This window comes from Bos javanicus, chromosome 11, assembly GCF_032452875.1.
Source record: "Bos javanicus breed banteng chromosome 11, ARS-OSU_banteng_1.0, whole genome shotgun sequence".
Taxonomy (NCBI): domain Eukaryota; kingdom Metazoa; phylum Chordata; class Mammalia; order Artiodactyla; family Bovidae; genus Bos; species Bos javanicus.
In genome coordinates this window covers 62,495,710-62,523,278 of record NC_083878.1, presented here as the reverse complement: position 1 = coordinate 62,523,278, position 27,569 = coordinate 62,495,710, and the positions used below count along the sequence as shown (strand labels likewise).

The 27,569-nt window shown below is 40.3% G+C and overlaps 1 long non-coding RNA gene across 1 annotated transcript; it reads right to left on the bottom strand.

The window, feature by feature from the left end:
- Positions 1-333: 333 nt before the first annotated feature.
- LOC133257209 (uncharacterized) lies at positions 334-25,577 on the bottom strand. Its single transcript, XR_009739447.1, has 3 exons — positions 20,865-25,577; positions 15,497-15,639; positions 334-14,321 (listed from the first exon to the last, which is right to left on the bottom strand). It is a non-coding gene; the product is annotated as an uncharacterized LOC133257209 (long non-coding RNA).
- Positions 25,578-27,569: the final 1,992 nt, after the last annotated feature.

Genomic DNA, 27,569 nt, shown 5'->3' with positions numbered 1-27,569 from the left:
CAAAGGAGGCAAGAATATACAGTGGATTAAAGACAATCTCTTTAACAAGTGGTGCTGGGAAAACTGGTCAACCACTTGTAAAAGAATGAAACTAGAACACTTTCTAACACCATACACAAAAATAAACTCAAAATGGATTAAAGATCTCAATGTAAGACCAGAAACTATAAAACTCCTAGAGGAGAACATAGGCAAAACACTCTCCAACATACATCACAGCAGGATCCTCTATGACCCACCTCCCAGAATATTGGAAATAAAAGCAAAAATAAACAAATGGGACCTAATTAAACTTAAAAGCTTCTGCACAACAAAGGAAACTATTAGCAAGGTGAAAAGGCAGCCTTCAGAATGGGAGAAAATAATAGCAAATGAAGCAACTGACAAACAACTAATCTCAAAAATATACAAGCAACTCCTACAGTTCAACTCCAGAAAAATAAATGACCCAATCAAAAAATGGGCCAAAGAACTAAATAGACATTTCTCCAAAGAAGACATACAGATGGCTAACAAACACATGAAAAGATGCTCAACATCACTCATTATCAGAGAAATGCAAATCAAAACCACTATGAGGTACCATTTCACGCCAGTCAGAATGGCTGCAATCCAAAAGTCTACAAGCAATAAATGCTGGAGAGGGTGTGGAGAGAAGGGAACTCTCTTACATTGTTGGTGGGAATGCAAACTAGTACAGCCACTATGGAGAACAGTGTGGAGATTCCTTAAAAAACTGGAAATAGAACTGCCTTACAATCCAGCAATCCCACTGCTGGGCATACACACTGAGGAAACCAGAAGGGAAAGAGACACGTGTACCCCAATGTTCATCGCAGCACTGTTTATCATAGCCAGGACATGGAAGCAACCTAGATGCCCATCAGCAGATGAATGGATAAGAAAGCTGTGGTACATATACACAATGGAGTATTACTCAGCCATTAAAAAGAATACATTTGAATCAGTTCTAATGAGATGGATGAAACTGGAACCTATTATACAGAGTGAAGTAAGCCAGAAAGAAAAACACCAATACAGTATACTAACGCATATATATGGAATTTAGAAAGATGGAAACAATAACCCTGTGTACGAGACAGCAAAAGAGACACCGATGTATAGATCAGTCTTATGGACTCTGTGGGAGAGGGAGAGGGTGGGGAGATTTGGGAAAATAGCATTGAAACATGTATAATATCATGTATGAAACGAGTCGCCAGTCCAAGTTCGATGCACGGTACTGGATGCTTGGGGCTGGTGCACTGGGACGACCCAGAGGGAGGGAAGGGGAGGGAGAAGGGTGGAGGGTTCAGGATGGGGAACGCGGGTATACCTGTGGCGGATTCATTTCGATATTTGGCAAAACTAATACAATATTGTAAAGTTTAAAAATAAAAAAAAATTAAAAAAAGTAATAAAAAAAAAGAAAAGAAAAAGGTTTTTCTTTTTTTTTTTTTTTTTAGTACCTGAAAAGTTCCAGCAAAGCCAAGTTTCACTGCAGAGGGTGTGTCAGCATCCAGGGTAACACCCTTCCTGCAGTCAGGGAGTACAAGAGCATGTACTCAAGTATTATTTGGTGACAAAAATAAAACATTATTCTGAGCAATACAGTGTTATTCAAATTTTACCAAAGTACACAGTTGCTATAACTTGGTAATTATTCTAAGAAAGAGTGTTTAATTTAGAAATTACCTAACCTTTTGGTTTCTATCTTTGATGACATTTGTAATCTAAATTAGCAACAAACCTATGTCTCTCAGGCTTTTACATTAAACTCCAAACCTGATTCACAATTTTATTTTAGGATCAGTAACCCATTTACTAGGGTTCAGCCAGTCTCAGAGATTTAAAGCCAGTCTAGGCCCAGGTAATTTGCAGATGAAGGGTGGAGAAGCAAAGGAATTAGTGCCCTTATCTTCCAGCCAAAGCAGAAGAGTGACCATGTCACCATTGGGCTGGCATCCCCCTTCCTCCCCTACCCACCATGCTTCTCCTAAAGCTCTGGGAAAAAGAGGAAGTTGCAGAATGACTGATGTTTCAAAGTGTTGTGACTTTGGCCTCTCCCTATAAACCAACAAAATACCTATAGGGTAGCATAGGACCTGGTACAGACAGGTGCTTGAAAAATTACGGTCAAAAGAAGTGGGTTTGCAGAGGATCTAAAAGTTATCTACAACCAACATCAGACTATTTTATTGGTTCACAAATGATCATAACAGTTAGATGGAGTTACAGGTAATCTATTTAATTGTCCAAACTTCTATAATGTTATGATATTCCTGTAATGGTAGTATATTCCTCTAATGCTTTTAATTAAAGAGAAACAGTAATTTCAAGCAATAGTGTTAAAAATTGAGTGATGAATTTTGATCTATCCAAAATTACTTTAAGTAATAGAACTGCCACTATAAATAACAAGATAGTTGCTTGTTTAAAATATAAATCAATTATTTAATCATAGTAACAGATCCTATCTATCATATGCATAACACAGTTATAGCAAATCCTCTTAAGGCTTCCCTGGAGTGGGGAAAAGGGCATGGGTTAAAACTACAGAATAAAATAGCTTATACTATTTTGGGCTTTCTGTTGAGAAAGACAGTGAGATAATGACCCTATTTTAACCTCCATACCTACCATGTTGTCATTTACTAAGCACTCATGATGTCGTGGTTAGGCTTACCAGAAAACACTCATGAGCAACCTCAGAAATTCTGTCGTTAGTACATGCAGTCAACCTCATACTACTGAGAAAAGTACTTCTTGAAATGTCTCAAAAAGGGAAGTATTAATATAAATATGTAACAGCTATGGTTAGTCAGGCCAACAGACCTGGACCAATGGTGTCATGCTTTTACCCACAAACCAACTTGCTGTCAGAATCCCTCCCACTTTCAGCTGAGAAAATAGGTCACATGAATTAATATAAACATGTAACAGCTATGGTTAGTCAGGCCAACAGACCCGGACCAATGGTGTCATGCTTTTACCCACAAACCAACTTGCTGTCAGATCCCTCCCACTTTCAGCTGAGAAAATAGGTCGCATGAATTTTAAGGCCCCTAACAGTACTATGAACATTATGAAGCCTATCCAGGTGAAAACTATGAATATTATCATTCAGAGACAATACAGAATAAATATTGAGGAGTTGTTTTTGTTTTGACCATGAGCCCTGATAAATTCTATCCTTCATCTAAATGCCTTTCTAATGTCTTCCCAGCAGAAACAACCAGGTTATTTGAGTATTTAAAAGGAGCTTACCCAAAAAGAAAGATAAGATGTTTTATCAAATTCTTCAAAAGCAACAGTTGAAGTGAACAGACTGCCACGGGTGCTTTTAATATGTGAGTTTGTGAAGTTATATGCTCATTTCTGTCATCAGGAAGTAAGATATAAGAATCCCTTTTTAAAATTACTGAACCAATACAGATATGATCTTTACAGGCTTTTCTCATGTCTGTCATTTCTGTCTCTGGAGATTTGAATTTTCATTCATTTAAAAATATTTACTGATTTCCTACCAGGTGACTGACACTGATCTGGTGCTTAGAATACATCAGTGAGCAAAATAAACAGATCCCTGTCCTTTGGAGACTACATTATAGGTGGGGAACAAAAAATAAACCATAAACACAAGTAAGTAATTTCCATAGACATTAGAAGGGATAAATGTTATGGAAAACGGAAATAGCAGGGTAAGATGATTAGGAGTGCTGGGTGTGGAGAGGGAAGGCAAGTTCAGTTTCAGTAGGTGGCAGGGTGGCCCCACTGAGAAGGTGAAAACCTAGGGAACATGTGAAGAAGGTGAAGGTGAAGGCCATGTGGTTATCTGGGGAAAGCTTTCCAGGCCAAATGTCTGGGGTGTTTGAGGAACAGCAAGGAGATCAGCATGGCTGGAAGGGAGGGAATAAAGGTGAAGTTAGCAGGAGCTGAGGCCACAAAGGTGATGGGGAAGCAGGTGATCTGGATTGTATAGGTCTTTGTGGGCACTTGTATTACTCTGAGTGAAACAGAACACCATTATGAGGTTTCTGAGCAGAAGACTGGCAGGATTTGACTTTATTTTTGAAGCGTCTCTCTGACCAAATTCTTGAAACTAGCCTGTAGTAGAAGCAAGCAGAAAGGGTAGAAGAGAGGTGACTTGTTAAGAAGTAATGGCAATTATCCAAGAAAGAGTGATGATGGTGGCTCAGACCAGGCTGCGAGAGGTGGAGGTGGTGAAAAGCGGTTGGATGCCAAATATACTTTTTGGAGAAGGAGCCAACAAGATTTGGATGTGAAAAAAGAGACAAAGAGGAGTCAAGGATGACTCTAAAGTTTTTGGTCAGAACTAATTAAGGGTAGGATCATCATCCTCTGAGAGGTGTAGACTGTGGGTGGAGCAGGCTTTAAAAGGAAGAATGGGAGTTCGAGTTTGGACTTGTTAATTCTGAGATGTCAAGTTGGCAGTTGGATGAAGGTCTAGAGTTCAAAAGAGGAGTCTGGGCTGGAGATATACTTTTGGCAGCATGTAAATGATATTTAAGGCTGTGGAACTAAGTGGAGATAACCAAGGAGAGAGTAAGGAAAAGAAGAGGCCTAAGAAGAAGACCCGATGGCCCTCCAGGATTATGAGGTCACAGAGGAGAGGAGGGACCAGCAAAGGAGACTGAGAAGGAATGTCCAGTGAGGAGGAGGAAACCCGAGAGAGGGTGTGTCCTGGAAGCAAAGTGAAGAAACTTCCAGAGTAGAAGTAAGAAACATGTTACTGCGGCAAACGCGACTGACACACACCTAACCAGAGGCCTGAGAACTGACAGATGGACTCAGAAAAGTACAGTCATCAGCGTCTTCAGAGAGAGTAGCTTCAGTGAAGCATTCATGACAGACACGTTTGGAACAAGTTTGAAGAGGTGATAAGAAGAGAGAAGCTAGAGGCAGCAAGTATAGATAACTCGTTAGAAAACCTCTGCTTAAAAGAGTACAAAGACATGGGGCGGTGGCTCCCATTTTCTGAAATGTTTTATTCATTTATAATATAAATAATTAATAATTTCCAAGGGAATGCTCTATTTTCTTTCAAACAGACAAACATATCCTGAACATGGTTATTCACTATGGAGGTATTTAATTTTTAACTATTAATATTACTTTCTGTACAAGGTCATTTCAGAGATTATAAAATCACCTCCACTATATAATTTCCTTGATGCATATGATCCAGCAATCCCATTCCTGGGCATGTATCTGGAAAAGATGAAAACTTTAATTCAAAAAGATATGTGCACTGCAATGTTCAGAGTGACACTGCATACAATAGCCAAGACATGAAAGCAACCGAAATGTCCATCAATAGATGAATGGATAGAGATGTGGTACATACATGCAGTGGAATATTACTCAACCATAAAAAAGAATGAAATAATGTCATTTACAGCAACATGGATGGACCTAGTGGTTATCATACTAGGTGAAATAAGTCAGAGAAACACAAATATCATATGACATAACTTATATGTGGAGCCTCAAAAAATGATACAAATGAACTAGTTTATAAAACAGATCCACAAACATAGAAAACAAATTCATGGTTACCAAAGGGAAAAAGGGGTGGGGAGAGATAAATAAGAAGTGTGGGATTAATAGATGTATGCATGTATGCTCAGTCGCTTCAGTCGTGTCTGACTCTTTGCACCCCTATAGACTGTAGCTTGCAAGGCTCCTCTGTCCATGGGATTGTCCAGGCAAGAATACTGGAGTGGGTTGCCATGCCCTTCTCCCACAGAATTTTATTTTATACTATAGTATAAATAGTATTTTATACTATATATAAAATAGATAAATAGTAAGGACCTACTGTATAGCACAGGGAACTATATTCAATATCTTATAATATCCCATAATGGAAAGGAAACTGAAAAAGAAATACATATTTTTTCAGATTGTATACTTGTTTGTATAGTTTTATATATGTGTGTGTACATATATATAAAACAAAATGAAGAAACAGAGAAATATGTTCCAAAGGAAAGAACAAAATAAAATCCCAGAAGAAAAACCCTAATGAAATGAAGATAAGTAATTTACCTGATAAAGCATTCAAAGAAACAATCACAAGGATGCTCACTGAGTCTGGAAGAAGAATGGAGGAACTTAGGAAGAATTTCAACAAAGATTTAGAAAATATAAGAAAGAACAAATCAGAACTGAAGAATACAATAACTGAAAAAACACACTAGAAGGAATCAACAGCAGATTAGACAATACCAAAGAATGAAAAAGTGACTGGGCAACATTAAGCATACTTAACATTTGCATTATAGGGATCCCATTAGGAGAAGACAGAAAGGGATAGAAGACTTACTTGAGGAAATAATGGCCCAAAACTTCTCTAAACTGCAGAAGGAAACAGACATCCAGATATAGGAAGTACAGAGAGTTCCAAACAAGATAATCTAAAAGAGATGCACATCAAGACATAACGAAAATAGAAAAGGTAAAGATAAGAGAATCTTAAAAGCAGCAAGAAAAAAAAAAAAAAAAACTAATGATATACAAGGGAAATCCCATAAGACTAACAGCTGATTTTTCAGCAGAAACTTTACAGGCAAGAAGGGAGAGACAGGATATATTTAAAATGCTAAGAGGAAAAACTTATACGACTGAGAAAACTGTTTGGCAAGGTTATGATTCAGAATTGAGAAAAAGATAGAGTTTCCCAGGTAAGTAAAAACCAAAGGGGTTTATTATGCCTAGACAAGCCTTACAAGAAATGTTAAAGGGTCTCTCTCCTTTAAGCAGAAAGGACCATAACTAGAAATAAGAAAATATATGAATGAAAATTTCACTGGTAAAAGAAAATATATAGTAAAGGCAGTGAGTTTAGTTCAGTCACTCAGTCGTGTCCAACTCTGAGACCCCATGAACTGCAGCACACCAGGCCTTCCTGTCCATCACCAACTCCCAGAGTTTACCCAAACTCATGTCCATTGAGTTGGTGACGCCATCTAACCATCTTATCCTCTGTTGTCCCCTTCTCCTCTGGCCCTCAATCTTTCCCAGCATCGGGGTCTTTTCAAATGAGTCAGTTCTTCGCATGAGGTGGCCAAAGTATTAGAATTTCAGCTTCAACATCAGTCCTTCCAATGAACACCCAGGACTGATCTCCTTTAGGATGGACTGGTTGGATCTCCTTGCAGTCCAAGGGACTATCAAGAGTCTTCTCCAACACCACAGTTCAAAAGCATCAATTATTTGGTGCTCAGCTTTCTTTATAGCCCAACTCTCACATCCATACATGACTACTGGAAAAACCATAGCCACTAAAAAGCTAATGTGACAGTTAAAAGACAAAAGTAGTATAAACAAATGTAACTGCAATAGGTAGTTAAGGGGTACACAAAATAAAAAATGTAAAATGTGACATCAAAAACATAAAACATGGAAACAGAGAAACTAAAATGTAGTACTTCTAGAATGCCTTCAAACTTGAATGACTATCAGCTTAAAATAGACTGCTATAGACATGGGTTTGTATGTATGAACCTCATGATAATCACAAAAAATATCTACAATGATACACACACACAAAATGAAGGGAACCCAAATATAACAATAATGGAATGTACCAAACCATAAGTGAAGAAGTCAATAACAAGAAACAAACAAGACTAAAAATTAGAGGATCTGAGTAGACATTTTTCCAAGACAAATAGATGGCCAAAAAGAACAAGAAAAAGTGCTCAACATCACTAATCATCAGGGGAACGAAAATCAAAACCACAGTAAGATACTATCTCACCGCTGTCAGGATGGCTATTATCAAAAAGACAAGAAGCAGTAAGTGTTGGTGAGGTTGTGGTAAAACAGGAGTCCTCATGCATTTTTGGTGGAAGTGTAAACTGGTGCAGCCACTATTGTAAAACAATATGCTCCTACTGCTGCTGCTAAGTTGCTTCAGTCGTGTCCGACTCTGTGCGACCCCTGAGACGACAGCCCATCAGGCTCCACCATCCCTGGGATTCTCCAGGCAAGAACACTGGAGTGGGTTGCCATTTCCTTCTCCAAAGCATGAAAGTGAAAAGTGAAAGCGAAGTCGCTCAGTGGTGTCAGACTCTTTGCGACCCCATGGACCACAGCCTACCAGGCTCCTCCATCCATGGGATTCTCCAGGGAAGAGTACTGGAGTGGGTTGCCATTGCCTTCTCCGGTAAAAGAATATAGAGGTTCTCAAAAAAACTGCAAGTTGAACTGCATGCCATCCAGCAGTTTCACTTCTGGATATTTTTCTAAAGAATATTAATTCAAAAATAACTCATTCCCTTATGTTCATGAAGCACTATTTATATAGCCAAGATATGGAAGCAAGGTAAGTGTTTATCAATAGATGGATAAAAAAGATGTGATATATATATATGAAATTTAAAAAAAAAAAAAACAAGCAAATTAAACAAAACAGAAACAGACTCATAGGACTGGTGGTTGCCAAAGGGGAGGAGAATGGGAGCATATACAAAACAGGTGAAGGGGATTAAGAGGTACAAACTTCTAGCTATATAATAAATAAGTCACAAAGATGTAATGTACACAAAGGGAATCTAGTCAACAATATTGTTAACAGCTTTGCATGGTGACAGATGGTAACTGGAGATCATTTTGGTGATCATTTCGTGATACATAAAAATGTTCTACACCTGAAATGAGTATCTTCACATAAATAAATAAACACATAAATAAGGTGTACTCCCCTCTCCCCCAACAAAGCCATAACTAGGAATCAGCAGATTAGAATTTTTGTCCCAGTCCCTCAGATTACTTGCTAGGTGACTTTGGGTCAATTATTAACCTGACAGGGCCTTGGTTTCCTTACTGATAAAGTAAATGGGAATCATTCTGCCTACCTTCATGGGTGAGGATCAAGTCAATTAAGGCTGTAAATCACTTGGCAACTAGTCAACTCTTAACTCTTGATGGCTATCGGAGTTCACCATTTGGATGAAGAGGATGTGGTCAGGAGCCCTCCTAGACAAAGACTGAAGAGGAGGGGCTGCAGCAAAGTCTGCAGTGGGGAAGGGGTGTCAAGGCAGCAGGGGCATCCCAACCGTTGGGAACCCCCAGGAACTGCTTTATCAGTGCAACTGCTGCCCCCAGCACCCTCACCCACGCTCACAACTTCTCTAGGGGAACTGAAAATATATGGAGAACTTTGTAAATGTCAACTGTGGCTAATAATCTACCTCACTGAGAAACTCATACAAGAAAACACACACACACACACACACGGGCACATATAGACAGGGATCTAGCTTCAGAGCAATCAAGAATGTTATTTTCCCTGGGGTAAAACAGGGTCAGAGATATTCCAGGACCTGTCCTCAGGGGAATTATTTCTAAGAACCTTGACAAAATGTACAAAACTAGGGTAGAAAATAACAAGGTATAAAGCAGTGGTTAGGCAGAAGGTTTTCGAAGAGGAAGGACTAATTAATTGCTCCAATTGGAGCTGCTTTTATACATTGATTCCTATTCCCAGGTCAGCAGCATCACTTTCCAGGGGATGTGAAAATAGTGAATATACAACAAAAGGGCCTGGCAGGTGTACAGAGCTGAGTTAACAACTGTCAACTGCCCCGAAAATATCTTCACTCATGGTTTGGGGGGGCTGCTTCTCCTAAGGATCCTTTCCATTAATTTTCTGGTAATAGAACCTAAAAGACCAATGAAACAAATGTCAAATTTGGGACAAATTTATAGCTAAATAAACACAGGCTTTGGGATGCCACAAAATTGGGCTCCTAATACCAGCCTGGAAAATGTGGCTAATAACCTAACATTTCAGAGCCTTGATATGCTCATCTGTTAAATGGGTCTTAGTAAAGCCTGCTTCTCTGGGTAGTTGCCAGGATCAAATGAGACATGTATGCAAAACCCCAAGCACCATGCATGACACAGAAAGCACTCAACTAGTGGAAGAGTATTACCATTAAGTAAAATGTGCAATGATTCTTTAGTGGCTTCTTTAAACATAGGAGTTTCTATCCATCCCCAATACAGAAGAGCTATTCTAGTAAAACTGATCATTTATTCTGATTTGTGAGTTCACTGTCCAACCCAAGTTCCTGTGCAACGTTTAGTGTAATCAAGCTGAGGCCCTCAGCAAGGCCCTGGGTCCAGTCTTCAAATCCACTATCATTATGGCAAAGAACTAGAAAAGAGAAGAAGAAACACCGTATGAAACACACCCTCTTTCCTTTTCCTTAAACCTGTTTATCCCCTTTGCTTGTTAGCTCTTCAGTTCCCAGAGAGCAGAGACTCCTGGGAAACAGGAAGTAGCAAAGGCCTGTGAGAAAATCCCCAGATGAAAATCAGCAGTAAATCTCTCCCAGCAACACTTTGGTCAGAAGAGGGAAATTCCCCACCAGCCCTCAAAAACAGTCCCTCAAGAAAGCTTAGAGAAGGTTAATTTGGGAAATCCCCTCAGAGGCAACAGAACAGAAACGGAAATCTGCTTCTTAAGAGAAATCTGAAAAGAGTAAGCCAATTAGTGGCTGCCTGGGGAGCGCTCAGTGTTAAGCCATAGTGCTGCTGCTACCTCATTTCCCTCTTTTCATCCTGATCCTGAGGGCAACCCTGACAGGACTCAGTTGCCAGAGCCACTTGACACCCTCTCTTTCTAGGCTCCCACCCCAGGGGAATGAATGCAACCAATGCTAAGCCAGATTCCCCTCCCATGCAAACCCTCTCCACGTGTTCGTGCACGCTGAGTAGCTTCAGCCATATCTGACTCTTTGTGATACTAGGGACTGTAGCTGCCAGGCTTCTCTGTCCCTGGGATTCTCCAGGCAAGAATACTGGAGTGGGTTGCCATTTCCTTCTCCAATGCATGAAAGTGAAAAGTCAAAGTGAAGTCGCTCAGTTGTGTCCGACCCTCAGCGACCCCATGGACTGCAGCCTTCCAGGCTCCTCCTTCATGGGATTTTCCAGGCAAGAGTACTGGAGTGGGGTGCCATTGCCATGAAATAACAGACCCTCAGGTTTTACTGAGTTCTAATCTGAATGTGACCTTGGGGTCACATTTCTTAGCTGCTGCTAAACTCCAAGAGGTGGGGGAGGAACCCTTCCCACAAAGAAGAAAAACAAAATCACATAAACCTCGTCCCTTTGAAGGGCTTAGAATGGAATATCCGCTGATGAGTGGTAGCAGAGAAAGTGTATAAACACTGTTAAAGGGGCCTATCAGGGGAGGTGGAAGTGGGGGGGTGGGGACTGTGATCTCTACATGCAATCCAGGCCCAAGTCAACTAGCTGTCCACGAATCAGGATCATTCCCACAGGGCTTCCACTGGGTGTTTTTTGTTTTAATTTTTATTTTATATCAAAGCATAGTTATTAATCAACTATACTTCATTGAGTGGGTTTTTTTTTTTTTTTGATCTGTGATTTTTAAATGACCATTTCAGGAAGATGACAAAAATGAGATTTTAGCAAAAGAGTGAAGAAAGTAGATTCCATAACAGCTAAAATTTTCTTTACTGTATACTTACTCAAAGTAGATATCAAACTTTAGAAATGAGAATTTTTTGAAGGAGTAAGCACTCTGTTTAAAATTCTATAAAATATTATACTCTCCTAGAATGCTGCTGCTGCTGCTGCTGAGTTGCTTCAGTTGTGTCCGACTCTATGCGACCCCATAGACGGCAGCCCACCAGGCTCTCCCGTCTCTGGGATTCTCCAGGCAAGAATACTGGAGTGGGTTGCCATTTCCTTCTCCAATGCATGAAAGTGAAAAGTGAAAGTGAAGTCGCTCAGTCGAGTCCGACTCTTCGAGACCCCATGGACTGCAGCCTACCAGGCTCCTCTGTCCATGGGATTTTCCAGGCGAGAGTACTGGAGTGGGGTGCCATTGCCTTCTCCATCTCCTAGAATATGTGCCCCTTATGTTGTCAGGACCCAGCACTGTGTGATTCACAATCACAGATTCCACTTTAAAATACTTTTTGACTCCTGGAAAACTACCCTGACAAAAATCACTTTCCTGATACTTTCAAACAAACATAGTTCTTGTTTGCTTCAATTCATGTGTCTTTGTTAAGATTCCTTTTTCCAGAAATTGTAAAGAATCTTAGCCACCTACTTTTCTCCATGCTTGGAATAAGCCAGAAAACTCCTTTTGGGGTTTGCATGTTTCTAAGCAATTAGACTAGTCTTTAAGTTCATTCTGTACACATGAATAATAATTACAGTAGTTACATTTAAATAACAATCCTAACTTGCAAATTCTAGTTTAGTCAACACACCCTCAAGAGGCATTATTTCTTTTTTTTTTTTTCATTTGGGAGCCTAGAAAGTATTTAATTCTCAGTTCCTAGCAAGACCAAAGAATATTTCTGATTTTAGGGTAAACTTTTCATCTCCTCTTGGCGCTACCTTAGTTACAAATGTGAAATCAATTAAATGATGCATGTCAGCAAAAAACAGCCCTTTAATGCCCGGCACAGATGAAACAGATTCCAACATGGGTCTAAGAGTAATAAATAAACTAATAAAAAAAGGAAACCAGGGAGCAACTTTGCTGGAAGTAAGCCGTTTGCCTTTGCCCTGGAAAGTTTATCGTGTTTTAAACAATTGTAAACATGTCAGTATACGTGGATACCGTTTCCATAGCAGCATAGCAACAGTTAAGAGTTTCTCCAAACATACCCAAAAGGAAACTAAAAATAGCTTGTCTTCAATATCAAAATACATATATATACATATTCAGACAACAGTACACAAAATGATGTGTAATTAGAAGTTCTGCAGACACCAACCTTTCACAAAAGCGCATCACAGGTGGCTTTAAAAACCAATGAGTTCAGTACCTACAGGAATGGGATAGAGACCAAAGAATCCAAGAGACAGGAAGGTAGATGCCATCGCCAACTCTCAGATCAGAGGCTCCTGACGCCAAATGCCTCCAAACATTGCTCTGTCTGCTCCACCTGACGCTTCCCTGTGTCCTATCCACCTTTGGCTCCTAAAACCGGAGTTGAGTGTATGATACATACTGTTATCTCCTTTTAGTGCAGTATTCTCTCATCTTCTTAAGTTTTCTAGCCAAAATATCCTCTCAGTAGAGATTGAACAGTAGTTGCATTAAAAAAAAATAAGTCAAAACAAAGCGCCACACTTTCCCAATGAACTTACTTCAACTGACACACAGACAGTATTGATTATTCCAGAGTGAAGATGGTGGGCCTTCCCCGAGAGTCCAGGAGTTAAGCCTCTGTGCTCCCAATGCAGGGAGCTCGATCCCTGGTCAGGGAACTAGATCCCACATGCAACAACACTGCTGCCAGGCCACAACAAAGACCTGGCACAGCCAAGGTTTTTAAAAAATGAAGACTGTCAGTATACTTTTGGCACCTTTGCTGTTTGTACATTTTATTTATATCCAAGAATTATAAATATTTTAAAAGCATCATCTATTGGGAAATATTACTGCCAGAATATATGCAATTTGTCATCTAAACTGGGAAACTTTTGAGACTGAAAGAGTATTATTTATTATTACACTAGGGAAATAGGTGTAAATGACAGACTGCCCCAGGCAGGCCCATACAAACGTTCACACAATATCACACATAAGAGTGTAAGCATCTTGAGGGCAGGGATGGGGTTTGCTTATTTTTGTACTTCAGCACCTATTGCAGCACTTTATATGTAAAAAGAACCCAATAAATATTTTTTAAGAGAATGAATTTTATCATTGGATTATATTCTGTAAAATATAAACTTTAAAAAGTTTTTTTATACATAATACTAAGCTGGGCATATTTCTTTTTTCAGTCTACAGTCTATGTGTTAGGGTTAAATAAAATCCAACATAGCTCTGCAGGTGAATCTTTCTTTTCCATCATCTGATCTTTTCCTTGAAAGTTGAGGATAAAACTGGAAAAGTAAAATATATCTATGAGTCATAAAAAATAATTCTATCAGTGTGGGATGGTTTACGAAAGCACTGAAGGAGGTTTAGAGTATGGATTCAGATAGGAAGCAGTTTCATAATCTCTACAATGGTTATTATCTTGGTTTCATTTTCCCTTCCAGGAATGTTGGCCTCTAGGGAGAAATGCAGAGCAAGTATCAAGTGAGTACACTCCAACTAGAAAGGATGCTATTTGTCTTTCAAGATGAGTTGGGAAGAGGGATACCATTTGTGAGTTCCCAGGAGTAAAGGTAAAAGCCTCTTTACCTTCTGCCCAGATCTCCCAGGACCACAGGGGATTTTTTTATACAAGTCACTTTTCATTTGATGGACTGCCAGTTCTTGGCTTATAAGCTGCATGAAAGGATTGCTGTGGAAAATAATCATATTGTTCAAGAGAACCACTTAACAGTCTTCCTGTGAAAAGCATGATAAATCTCCCTAGCCCTCCGTGGAGAGGCAGCAGAGTTTGGGAGGTGACACTGCCTATTTTCAGGACCTCAGCATCTCAGACTCATGCTGTTTGTTCTGGGTTTTCAAGCCAGATTATTCTATAAGATATTGCCTAAACTTTTGGGGCTCTGGTTTCTTCAGTTTTCAAAGAAGGAAAATAATTTTTGTACCTTCTTAAAGGGTTGTCTATGAGGGTTAAATGATATTCATGTAAAACACCTAAAACATGAATGTCAGCTATTGTTCCTCTCCAGCTCTGTTTCTTTGGGCATTTGGCAAGAATTCAACTGGAAAAACTGTAATTAAAGGCAAAAATTATGCTTTTATATTTCCAACCCAAAGAAATCCAAATGTGTGTACCTAATGCCAGAAGGAATCTTCTATTCCTAGGTCACTTGTAGACTTGATCCACATTCTGTTCTCATCTCTCTCCCCAGAATTTGCTTGTTATCCTAACACCAAGGGGACTCTGTGTTTATTTTTATTATTAATTAATTAATTAAATTCCATCAAACCAAAGCCAGTTTGTGTGCTGGACCACAACCAGCCACTCCATTTCAGGGAAAGCTGAAAGCCTGCACCCAAAGATTGATACCTCTTTTTAATATTGAATTTAGAAGCTAGGAAAACTGCAGAGAAATGAGTCTCTTTACAAAATTATGTAAGGCTTTATATTTAATGAATTTCTGGTGTCTAAGTGGAGGGGGGTGGGGAATGGGCCCTTTATAAATATCAAACCATGTTGTTATCTACAGAGAGTGTGCCAGTTGGTTAAACAGAGCCAAATTCTGTTCTGTCTGATAATTACTGAATTTGACATTCATAGAAGTTCTTTTTTTAATTTTGGGAATAAGAAATCTACAAATTCATTAAATTATGAAACGTTTCAACCCTATTATCCTAATACAATGACCCCATAGACTATGCTGCAGGAAGTCTTTGGGACAGCTTCTGATGTTTAGAATGACTCAACAATAGGAATTCAATTCATGTAAAAGCCAACACAATATGGTTTAAGAAATGAAACTGAACATTACTCCATCTGATTTAGAGTCATAGTTAATGATTCTAAGGAAAGATATTGGTACTCACTCAGCACAGTCTTTTGTTCAAGAAATCTACACTGGTATTCAAAGTGCAGAAGGACAGAGAATTCCCTGGTGGTCTAGTGGTTAGGATTCTGTGCTTTCACTCCCAAGGTCCCAGGTTTGATTCCTAGTCAGGGATCTAAGATCCTATGAGATAAGTAACCAAAAAAAAAAAAAAAAATCTAAGTGAAAAAGGGCAGAGGAAACAGGATCCAAATCTGCTTAAGGATATTTGAGGGTGGGAGAATTGGCCCCTATGTTTGTGGGTTTCTTTTGAATAATAATAGCAACAACTCATCTACTTAGTAGTGTGGGCTTAGTCAGTCAGTCGTGTCCGACTCTTTGCAACCCCATGGACTGTAGCCCTCCAGGCTCCTCTGTCCATGGAATTCTCCAGGCAAGAATACTGGAGTGGGTTGCCATTTCTTCCTTCAGGGGATCTGCCCCCTACTTAGCAGTGTTACCCTTTATTGCTTCCTTAGCCACATCAAAAGTGAAAGTGAAGTCACTCAGTCCTGTCTGACTCTTTTCGACCTCATGGACTGTAGCCTACCAGCTCCTCCGTCCATGGGATTTTCCAAGCAAGAATACTGGAGTGGACTGCAATTTCCTTCTCCAGGAGATCTTCCAGACCCAGGGACTGAACTCGGGTCTCCCGCATTATAGGCAGACGCTTTACAGTCTGAGCCACCAGGGATGTCCAAGGAAGCCACATCAAGGAAAATCTATTTCCCACAAAATAGGAGTTTCTAATGAAACTTTTATTTTTGTGTATACTTAACAAACTGTGAAGATCTAAATAGCACCTATATTTTCTTAGAGTCTTTAAAAACACTGACTTCTTCACATTCTACCTGAAATGTTCATGTGCTAATGAGTGAAACCATCATCGCAGAGTGAAAGTTGTCGAGCCTGGGAGCTGGAGAAACAGAACTCCTGTAACTGCTTTGTGATTTACTAGCTATGAACTTGGGCAAGTCATCTGGCAATCAAATACTGCTGGAGAACAGGAAATTAACATAATCTCAAAATTTTACCAATATTAAGACTATTTCTTAATACTCTTAAGGGAGAAAGTTACCTGTACAATGAAGAAATCTGTCAGACACCACCTTAATTTTATGATCAAACTTAACATTGCCAATAATAGTCAAACTGACACTATATGACCCATTCCAAGCCCATAGCAGACACCACCAATGTTCTCAGCATGGTTTCCCATGAAGCCAGGGCATAGCCTCAGGATGTCTCTCAAGATCATTGATGTCATCCCAGAAGAGTTTGAGAATCTAAACACACTACAGATGCTGTTCCACTTTGGCCTGCAAGTACTGGACATAGCATGAAGTGATGCTACCTCTGCAGTACTGGGGGCCTCCAAGACATTTCCCAGGGGATTCTGAGAGCCTCAGCAGATGAAGGATTAAAAATCCTGGAGCCTTGCAAATGGGACAGTCACAATGGCTCTGCCATCTGGGGAGAAAAATGTGTGTGTGTGTGTGTTTGTTTAATCCAAAAAGAAAAGCTATTGTCAATTGGTCAGGGCTGCCAAGTGACATACAACTTATTTGTTATTACAGATTGTTTGTGGTAACTGAGGTATCACATTTGAGGCTACTTTGTTGATTAGGGTACAGAAAAAAAATTATGCTGTGGGAAAAGTGGGCTGTGTCCAGTCCACTCAGGCTTCAAGATTGTCCTTCAAAATTAAAATGTATTCATTTAAATACTCTCAGTGGTGGCAAGTAGATGTTTTTAAAGGCTAAACTTGTGCTTAAATGTCACCTTTTCCATCTAACTGTCTTCTTGTTATTTCTCTAACTCAACCCCTTATCTGTTTCCTTTATACCATTTACCCCAACTGGCAAGTATTTTTAAAATTTGTTTGTTAGCATGTTGCTGTGGGGATGGTTTTAGTCTGTCTTTCCTATTATAACCTCAGCTCCAACAGAGCAGGGAACATTTCTGTCTTGTGCAACACTGAATCCTCAACTTCTAACATATAGCCTGGCATATGGGACGCTGAATGGATATTTAATTGATTAAATTAATCAATGGATAAATGAATAAATGAGTAGATACGTTTTTTAAAAAATCACAAGTTATTTGGAGTTAAGTCTACAGGGGAGAAAAACAAGTAATCAGCCTTTTGTGTCATGGCTAAAAATTGAGATGAAATGCTAAGTACTTAGTCCTAAGTGGTTCACAATCCCTAACCCTGGTTCTAAAAGCAACTCTGAAACAAAAAGTTCCAAAATAGCAGTGCTTTGCTAGGATATGTCTTCCAACATAACTCTTTGAAGGATAAATACTAATTTGAATGTATAAGTTGTGTCGTTTTTTTAGTTATATCATTTTTTAAAACAAGTTTTATTCATTGCCTCAGAGTCCTGCATACCTTGAATATCTTACATAACACATGGAAAGGAATGTTCTCTCTATAACCCTTGCTTTAGAGAGCGCTCTGGTTGTCAGCTGAAGCTCCTGAACAAAGTGTTCTTTCAACACTGTTCAAGACCACAGCTGAAGAGCAGATCAGATTAACCAATGCCACCATAGCTGAAATGACATCCCTAGAAACTTGAAAGTCCTCACTGAAAGAACAAAGATCAATATTTAGTTTCTTATACCCCATCTGGGTGTCCCATCACTTTTATGGCCTCCTGTTCAGCCAGTTCCCTCATCTACAAGCCTACTTTGTTCTTCTGGGAAAATGGACTAGAAATAATAGGAATACAAATGTAAAAGCACACCTACAAAATATAAACTTTGAATCGCAATACTTGTGCTTTGTTAATGCCAAGATTTGGCTTTAAAAAAGAAATCAATCTTTTCCTGCTGTATTTTTAAACGCTTCAGTGTATTTTTTTTTTTTTTTTTTTGGTATGAGCAACATGGACTTCACTAACTACCTTTCAGGTGAAAGGAAGAAGCAAAAGCTACCTGTTTATTTTATATCCCTTTTGTTCACCAAAGCCTGTAATACTAAGCATTGCACAGTTTGACTCTTGGTTTCAACTATTCCTAGATATAGATTTTACACACTGTTACCAAGGCTTCATCTCACACAATACACCAACTTCCCAATGTTCACATATTTATTTTCATTTTTTAATAAAACAAAGAGGAAATAAAAACTAGTTTAGGAATAATAAGACTAGTTAAACCCACCAAAATATCTTGGAATTGGAGCTGATGGTGTAGTTTGGAGAGTGTTGCTGGTGGCCAGAGGAATGTGGTATAATACCCTGTGCAGTGAGGAGCTAAGCCCAGTCCTGTTCCCCATCCACCTTTTCTGGCTACAATATATCCATTAACATTGCCAAGAAATAGCAAATGACAAGGTAAAAATGGAAGTTAACCACCAAACAATATGTTAAAATGAATGACTAATATGGCAAGAATGAGACCACAGCCAGAGGATGGTGTGAGAGAGCCAATTAGATTTTTTAAAAGAGCCAGGTAGCACATAGCCCTGTGCACGACAAACTTCCAACCGTGTGTTCCTATCATGGATGCAGTGGAGAGTGTGGAGAATGACAACTTTACTGGCTGCAAGCTACTGTCTCTGCAACTTAGACATCATCAGGGACCTTTATTCTCTAGTTTGTGAATAATCATTTTTATGTTTTTATGTGAGCTTCCCTGGTGGCGCAGTGGTAAAGAATCTACCTGCAATGCAAGAGATTCGAGTTTGATCCCTGGGTTAGGAAGATCCCCTGGAGAAGGAAAGGGCAACCCACTCCAGTATTCTTGCCTAGAAAATGCCATGGACAGAGGAGCCTGGTGGGCTACAGTCCATGGGGTTGCAAAGAGCTGGACATGACTAAGCATGCATATATGCACTTTTTTCCCATAAACTTACTATTTGTGGACATAAAGTCCTTGGTCATAATAATCAGATACATGCACACAATACCTAACAATTTTTTTTCAACCTATTGGAGCATGTTTTCATTTTTTTCTTATGACAAGATTTACTTTTACTTTTTTTAAATTACTCACTTCTTCTCAGGAGCCTAACCAACATGCTGAGCAAGAGAGATAAGAATGCCCTGCCCAAGGTGCCCAGGGATTAGCTAGTTGCAGCCTCTGGGCATTTGTGTTACTTTGACTCCATCACAAGCATTCCCTTCTACCCCTGCCCACATCCCATCTCACACATTCACCCAGCATGCCTGTCTCCAAGGCCCCTGGAACTCCAAAATGACCCTACCCTTTTCTTCTAGTGCTTCTGAAAGAGTCCAGTTGTGTGAAGGGCCCACCCTCATACAAAACTGAAAAGTGGAAATGTTTTTCTGTTTCTACTCTGTCTGAATCCTTCTGGTATCCCTCTCCTGGCATTCATTCAAGGAGGAGAGGGTGGGCAGAGGCAGGTGGTTACGGGGTTGCAGGAACATAGGATTCTTTTTGGGATCATCTCTTTCTTTGGGCTTCAATCTGCCTCACAGCAACAATTCCCTTATGGAAGGAGGAAGATGAATTTGGGGTGATTTCTTAGCCATTTTGGCTACAAAAAATTTTAAATTCCCTACTCTGGATGTGCTTATGCTTTATTTCCAGACCCATTTGAACTGAAATTGGAATGGCCTCAAAATAATCAGATCTCATGATTTGGTTTTATTTTTATTGTTGTTATAGATCCAACTCACTTAAATAACAAAGCTACTTAGAACTTTTGCTGTGTTGCTTGTCTAAGATAGATATCTACCTCCTCTCTATTATGTCCTAAAGATCAAATATGTAATTTTATTTCTTGATAGTTCAGAAGTAGTAGCAATTTTCACAGGTTGCCTGTTAATTTTCCATTTCCAGCGTGGGGTTACGCAGCCACTAACACAGTTGTATTTGTCTCCAAACCCCTGAATTTGCACATACAATCATTTAGTTGCATAACTACTTAAGTGAAAAGAACAACTATTGGTCATTTATGAGCACAGATTTTAAGTAGGAAGAAGGACCGCACCAAAATTAATGATGCAAATATATGGATTAAAACTGAAAATTGCCCACAGTGATCACAAATAGCTAATTAGAAGTATGTAGTTTCTTCTGCAATCAACTTATACCCTCTTTATCATCCAGTCCCCCAGTGGCCACCAACTCTGGCACAGGTCTCTACTCTAGCCTTCTCTAACTTCTGACAGTGGCCCAGATGCATGGGATATTGGCCAAGACCCCATTTTCAGCCATAGCCCAGGACTGGCAAAGAACTTTGATTTTCCCCCTTTAATAGTATAGTCACATTCTGTCTTAGTGGTTTGACTGTAGGTCTTCTCTCCCCTTCTAGATAATAGATTCCTTGAAAGCAGGATCCATGTCATGCTTATCTTTCTATCTCCCATAACACTTACCTGGCATATAATCAGTACCTTATATTTCACTTGATGATTTAAATTAAGCCAAGTCACAGATGAACCTGGGCCCGAAGCTGCAAGTGAGGCCTCATTCAGATGGTGTTTCCACTAATGAAGCTGCTGAACACGCACACTGGTCCCCTCTCTGTAGACCTTTTTGGGAAGACTTCTGTCTTCCTTTTCACCAAAGATGCTGACGCCACTGGACCTTATCTCTATAGCATCACATACTAAAAGAGGAACTTGAGAAGGAAAGGGAAACCTTTGTTCAGACCTCACCCTTAGCTTCCTTTTTTCCTTTCCTGGTTGCTATGTTGGTTGTGTGGCAACCATAGAAAGATTTTTTGGAGCTCACTGGGAGGTTCCTGAAAATGCAGAGAAGCTCTGATAAAAGTCTGGGCCTTCTCTGTAGTCTTTCCTTATCCTCATGTTCAGAAACCAAAAAGGTCACTTTGTTTCCTTCAGTTCTTCAGAAAATTGGAGCCTAAACCCAGACAGACTGTAAGATTTCTCTACCATGAGATTTTACAAAACTCGGTAGTATCTGGGAGAGAACCAGAGTCTTGAACTTAATAGCAAAGGATGAGGAAGGCACCCTAGATAAGCCAGAGCACCCATCTGGATCTCATGCCTCAGTGCAGAGTAAGAAGGTTCCATTAGGGCACCTCTAAAATCTTTTCCAAGCCAGGAGTAGGAATCACTAATATGGTGCATGGTGGCCATAATAATGGAGGCACCTTCTCCAGTTTGCCAAAGATGGGGTTTCCAATCCAAGCTTCTGTGTACTAGAACAGTCACATTCAGCCTCCATTTCACATCATTCCACTTCTGTTTGTAATTCCCTCTAGTTATGTCTTTCATTTAAAAAAATCAGGAGTCTTTCATTAGAGGGGGTGTAGGAAAGTAAGCCTTCTTCACATCAGCTCCCAGCAGGGGCCACTCAGAGGGAGGAGCTGGAGGTCAAGGATCCCATTGGTTACTTACAGTGATGGAAGCAAGGACCCAAGGAGGAGATAAAGGCTTGGGGGTGAGGTGGGGGGAGAGAAGGGGGATATGGGGACACTGATGGCTCAGATTATATAGCTGACAGGAGGCCAACTCTCTTTGTGGTTCTCAAAGTGTAGTCCCAGGAAGAACAGCACCAGCATTACTGGGAATCTGCTAAAAAGGCAAATTCTCAGGTCACACTCCAGACCCAGTGAGTCAGAATTATAAGGGTGGGGCCCAGCCATCTGTTTTAATAAGACCTCGAAGTGAGTCTGAAACTAGTCAAGTTTGAGAGTCACTGGATATAGAAAACAAACTCATGGTTACCAAGGGGGAAAGACGGGGGAAGGATAAATTCAGAGATTGAGATTGACATATACACACTACCACATATAAATAGATAGCTAATAAGGACCTACTGTGCAGCACTGTTCATGGGGTTCTCAAGGCAAGAATACTGAAGTGGTTTGCCATTCCCTTCTCCAGTGGACCACATTCTGTCAGACCTCTCCACCATGACCTGCCCGTCTTGGGTGGCCCCACAAGGCATGGCTTAGTTTCATTGAGTTAGAGAAGGCTGTGGTCCGAGTGATTAGATTGACTAGTTTTCTGTGATTATGGTTTCAGTGTGTCTGCCCTCTGGTGCCCTCTCGCAACACCTACCGTCTTACTTGGGTTTCTCTTACCTTGGACGTGGGGTATCTCTTCACGGCTGCTCCAGCAAAGCGCAGCCGCTGTTCCTTGTCTTGGACGAGGGGTATCTCCTCACCGCCGCCCCTCCTGACCTTGAACGTGGAGTAGCTCCTCTCTGCCCTCCCATGCCGGCGCAGCCGCGGCCTCTTGGACGTGGGGTAGCTCCTCCGGGCGGCCGCCCCTGGCCTCCGGCGTTGGGTAGCTCCTGCGCCGTCACAGCCTGGCACTCTCGGCCTCCGCCCCTGACCTCAGACGCGGGGTAGCTCCTCCCTGTGGAAAATTCTGAAAGAGATGGGAATACAAGACCACCTGACCTGCCTCTTGAGAAACCTATATGCAGGTCAGGAAGCAACAGTTAGAACTGGACATGGAACAACAGACTGGTTCCAAATAGGAAAAGGAGTACGTCAAGGCAGTATATTGTCACCCTGCTTATTTAACTTATATGAAGAGTACATCATGAGAAACGCTGGGCTGGAAGAAGCACAAGCTGGAATCAAGACTGCCGGGAGAATATCAATAACCTCAGATATGCAGATGACACCACCCTTATGGCAGAAAGTGAAGAAGAACTAAAAAGCCTCTTGATGAAGGTGAAAGGGGAGAGTGAAAAAGATGGCTTAAAGCTCAACAATCAGAAAACGAAGATCATGGCATCTGGTCCCATCAGTTCATGGGAAATAGATGGGGAAACAGTGGAAAAAGTGTCAGACTTTATTTTGGGGGGCTCCAAAATCACTGCAGATGGTGATTGCAGCCATGAAATTAAAAGACGCTTACTCCTTGGAAGGAAAGTTATGACCAACCTAGATAGCATATTCAAAAGCAGAGACATTACTTTGCCAACAAAGGTCCATCTAGTCAAGGCTATGGTTTTTCCAGTGGTCATGTATGGATGTGAGAGTTGGACTGTGAAGAGAGCTGAGTGCCGAAGAATTGATGCTTTTGAACTGTGGTGTTGGAGAAGACTCTTGAGAGTCCCTTGGACTGCAAGGAGATCCAACCAGTCCAATCTGAAGGAGATCAGTCCTGTGTGTTCTTTGGAAGGAATGATGCTAAAGCTGAAACCTCAGTACTTTGGCCATGTCATGCGAAGAGTTGACTCATTGGAAAAGACTCTGATGCTAGGAGGGATTGGGGGCAGGAGGAGAAGGGGACAACAGAGGATGAGATGGTTGGATGGCATCACCGACTCGATGGACGTGAGTGTGGGTGAACTCTGGGAGTTGGTGATGGACAGGGAGACCTGGCATGCTGCAATTCATGGGGTCACAAAGAGTCGGACACGACTGAGCGACTGAACTGAACTGAACTATGCAGCACAGGGAACTCGTCTCAATACTCTGTAATGACCTATATGAAAAAGGAATGAATATATGTAATGTATAACTGATTCACTGTGCTCTACAGGAGAAACTAACACAACATGTAAATCAACTATACCCCAATACAAATTAATTTTAAAAAAAGCTTGAGAGCCATTGAGCTAGAGGCGGGTGACCCAGGGAGTGAGAAGCCATCCTTTGGGTGATACAAGAAAATAGAAAGTGGAGGTTCAATCAATGAAAATTCTCTACCCTGTGGTGTTTATTCATCTTTAAAATTTTTCTTTTAGATCTTAATAATGTAAACATTGCTTATTTTCGCAGGGGAGGAAAACAACTCTACAGTCAAATTTGCTGAGTACAAAGTGAAGGGACGTCTGCACCAAAGTGGCTAATTAAGGTCATATAAGTAATCAAGGCAGGCGAGTCAAGGGCAGTTAATCTCAGACTTGTCTTGACTGGTTCTGCTATCTTCACTGATCATGTAAGCCAGGCTATCAGCAATCCCTTCTTAATTTTCTGCTGTGTAGACATTGACAAAATGTTCATAAAGTATTCCTAATCTATACCAGAAAGATTAAGTTATTTACTCAATTGCATACATAGGGAAACTAAGTTAACTACTCAGGATTCCACAAATGAGCAAGATCCAGACTCCAAGGTTCTGATACTAAACTTGAAAGTATGAAGTTCAACCTTTTCTTTCTCTTTTAATTCTTTCCTTCCTGATGGACTATAGCCATTTAACTAATAACTTATTTTTTCTACTCATGAGGCATTCACAATATTTTTCTTGAAAACTCATTACCTTTTTAATAAGAAGAAAACTAAGGTTGAACTCAAACAATTTGGTAACAACACACTTCAATTAACCTCTTTTGCTCCTTAGGTCACTGCCATTTGCATGAACTTGCAAAACCCTATATTAAAATTGGGTTTCCTTATGATGCTTTCCTCAGAGTTAATTTCCATCAGGGACCTATTCATCATAGACTAATTGTAGAAGCCGTCATACAATAATGACTTTCCAGTAACTCTAGTACTAGTCCCTCCTCAAGGTTACATTATGAAGATAGATGCCGTGAAAATACACCAAGGATTTTTTCCTCACAAAAACTAGCCAAGTCTCTATAAAAATTTGTTTGCTGTGGTTAAAATGTTTAAATTGAATTATAGTTGACTTAACAATATTATATCAGTTTCACTAGAAAGAGGTAGAAGGCGGGGTGGGGTGGGTCTGTGGAGTGATGGTGGAGGAGGCGGGTGAGCATGGGAAAGGCGGGGAGCCCCTCTGTGCTGGTTCTTTACCCAGAGTACACAGGCAGCTTCCAAAATATATTTATATCACCCCCTGAAAAAAAAGAACAATATTGTATCAGTTTCAGGTGTACAACACAGTGATTCAATATTTTTATAAATTATAATCTATATAAAGTTAGTGTAAAATATTGGCAATATTCCCTATGCTGTACAGGACATTCTTAATTTTATTTATTTTATATCTGGTAGTTTATACCTCTTAATCCCCCTCAGCTATCTGGCCCATTCCTTTCCCAACTATTTGCTGTGATTTATGTTTTGGATATGATAATTATGCTTCCATGTTTTCTTATTTTAACATCTAAAATGACCTTGTATCAAATGTTTTAGCCCCTTTGGTAAGGTAGGTAGCAAAGATGAACCTAAAAGCTTGTTGACTTCCCCCTCACCCCAGGATTTAAGCAATAAAATAAAAAAAAAATTTTTTTTACATTGTTGTCTTCCTTCTCCTACTGGGCCAGTTAACATATCACATTTACAATAATTCTTCCTTTGTGTTTCTCAAAAGAACTTTCTGATCTAGATCAGATGTTGCATTTCAAGTCCTATGAATTCTGTACCATGTAGTTATTTGGAAGCTCACAGCTTGTTTCTTCTTCTCATGGGCTTTTTGATCAGATCCCATGGTAAATTGGTCCAGAGGTCTGCCTCAAGCCAGCACGTTCTCTCCCAAAGCCCAGAGGCAGGCTGACCCCAAGACCTAGTGAGAATGTATTCCTGCAGAGGAAAGGAGCTGCTCTCGAGATGTGCACTCTCTTCAGGCTTTGCAACTAAATGTTTTGTGAAGTTCTTTAACTGCCTTTTCTTGAACAAGTGAGAGAATGAGCCACTGTGTCCTATTATATTACCAAGTGAGGAAAGAGTTAAGGAAAGCTTTTATTTTTCATTCTTTGTGTTAGTTGTAACACTAAATTAGCCAAATAATTTACACCTCGTGGCAGGTGTAATCTTCCTTAAGAACATTTCTGAAGCATCTCCAACCTTTCCCAGGACAGGCGTAGGTGATTTTATTCAAACTTTGAAGTGATACCAAGTGGAAACTCTATGTTCCAAAATGACCCCATCTTGGTACAAACAGTAGATAAACTAATCAAACCAAATCATAAACGCAAGCCTGAGCTACAGATAATAAGGGCTAATATTTATTGAGCATTTTGGGTAAGGGGAGGTGCCAGCTGCATACCTAAAGGTTTTCCATGTATTCATTTGAACTTGTTAACATCCTGACATTTTACACATGAGGACAGTGAGACCCAGAAAAGTTAACTTGTCCAAGGTCACACTGCTGGTGACTGGACAGGCCAGTTAACAAGAGCTCTAATAGTAATATATGGCTTGCAAATATCTCTGTTTTAAAAATTATTTATTAATTTGTTTGCACTAGATCTCAGTTGTAGCACTCGAGATCTTTAGTTGTGGCACACGGAATCTCTTAGTTGGGGCATGTGGGATCTAGTTTCTTTACCAGGAATCGAACCCAGGCCCCTGCATTAGGAGTGTGGAGTCTTAACCACTGGAACTTCAGGGGAAGTCCCCCGACTCCTCTTTTATTCCACTGCCTCCCACTGACCCTCCATCAGTCTCCATGCATTTTATACTGTGGGGTTAGCCTGGAACGCTGGTTGCCTTCAAGCTCCTTTGTTTCTCTAAACCCTATTTTCCCCATAGCCACATCCCTGCCCCTGGCTGGAGTCACACAGAAAGCCTGAACATCTGACATGCATTGGTCATGCATGCATCTGACAAGCATTAGTCCCCTTTGGGGACTAATTTCACGCTGTACTTAGTAAGGCACGCAAGAGCATTACCTCCGGCTGCAAGCAGCAGCCCCTGGAGTGGAAGTGTATTCTCTGCCCATGGCTAAATTTGGGAAAAGTGAGGGACCGTAACATACAGGAGCAAGTAAATTCCTAAAGTGCTCACACTAAAGAAAAGACAAGGACAAGAGCAATATATTTAGAGCTGTGTTTCAATCTGGTGATTCAGCTATCATGCTGCACACCCCACTCAAGACTTTGTCCCCGTGAGGAACTCTGAGTGGCGAGGTGCCCAACCCATACTCAAGCCAAAGCAGACTGTCAGAACCCTAGCAAGGCACCAAGGACCATTTATAATTAAATCAAGTTGCTACTGCTCCTTCATCTTTCCCCTTATCTGAGTGGATCGGAAGTCCAGGTGGCCATAGGATAGAGTGCCTGACTTAAAGGACCCTACAGTATTAGTTTATCATTAATACCTGCAGGATAAATAAGAAAAAAACCTGTCCATGAATAGCAAGCATACTATCCTCCTCTGCTCCCCACCCCACCAAATACTTGTGTCAAAAGCAACTGGAGGCAGCAATTGTCGTATTCAACATTTGTCCAGCTGAGACCATCTTGGGGTCTGCTTTATC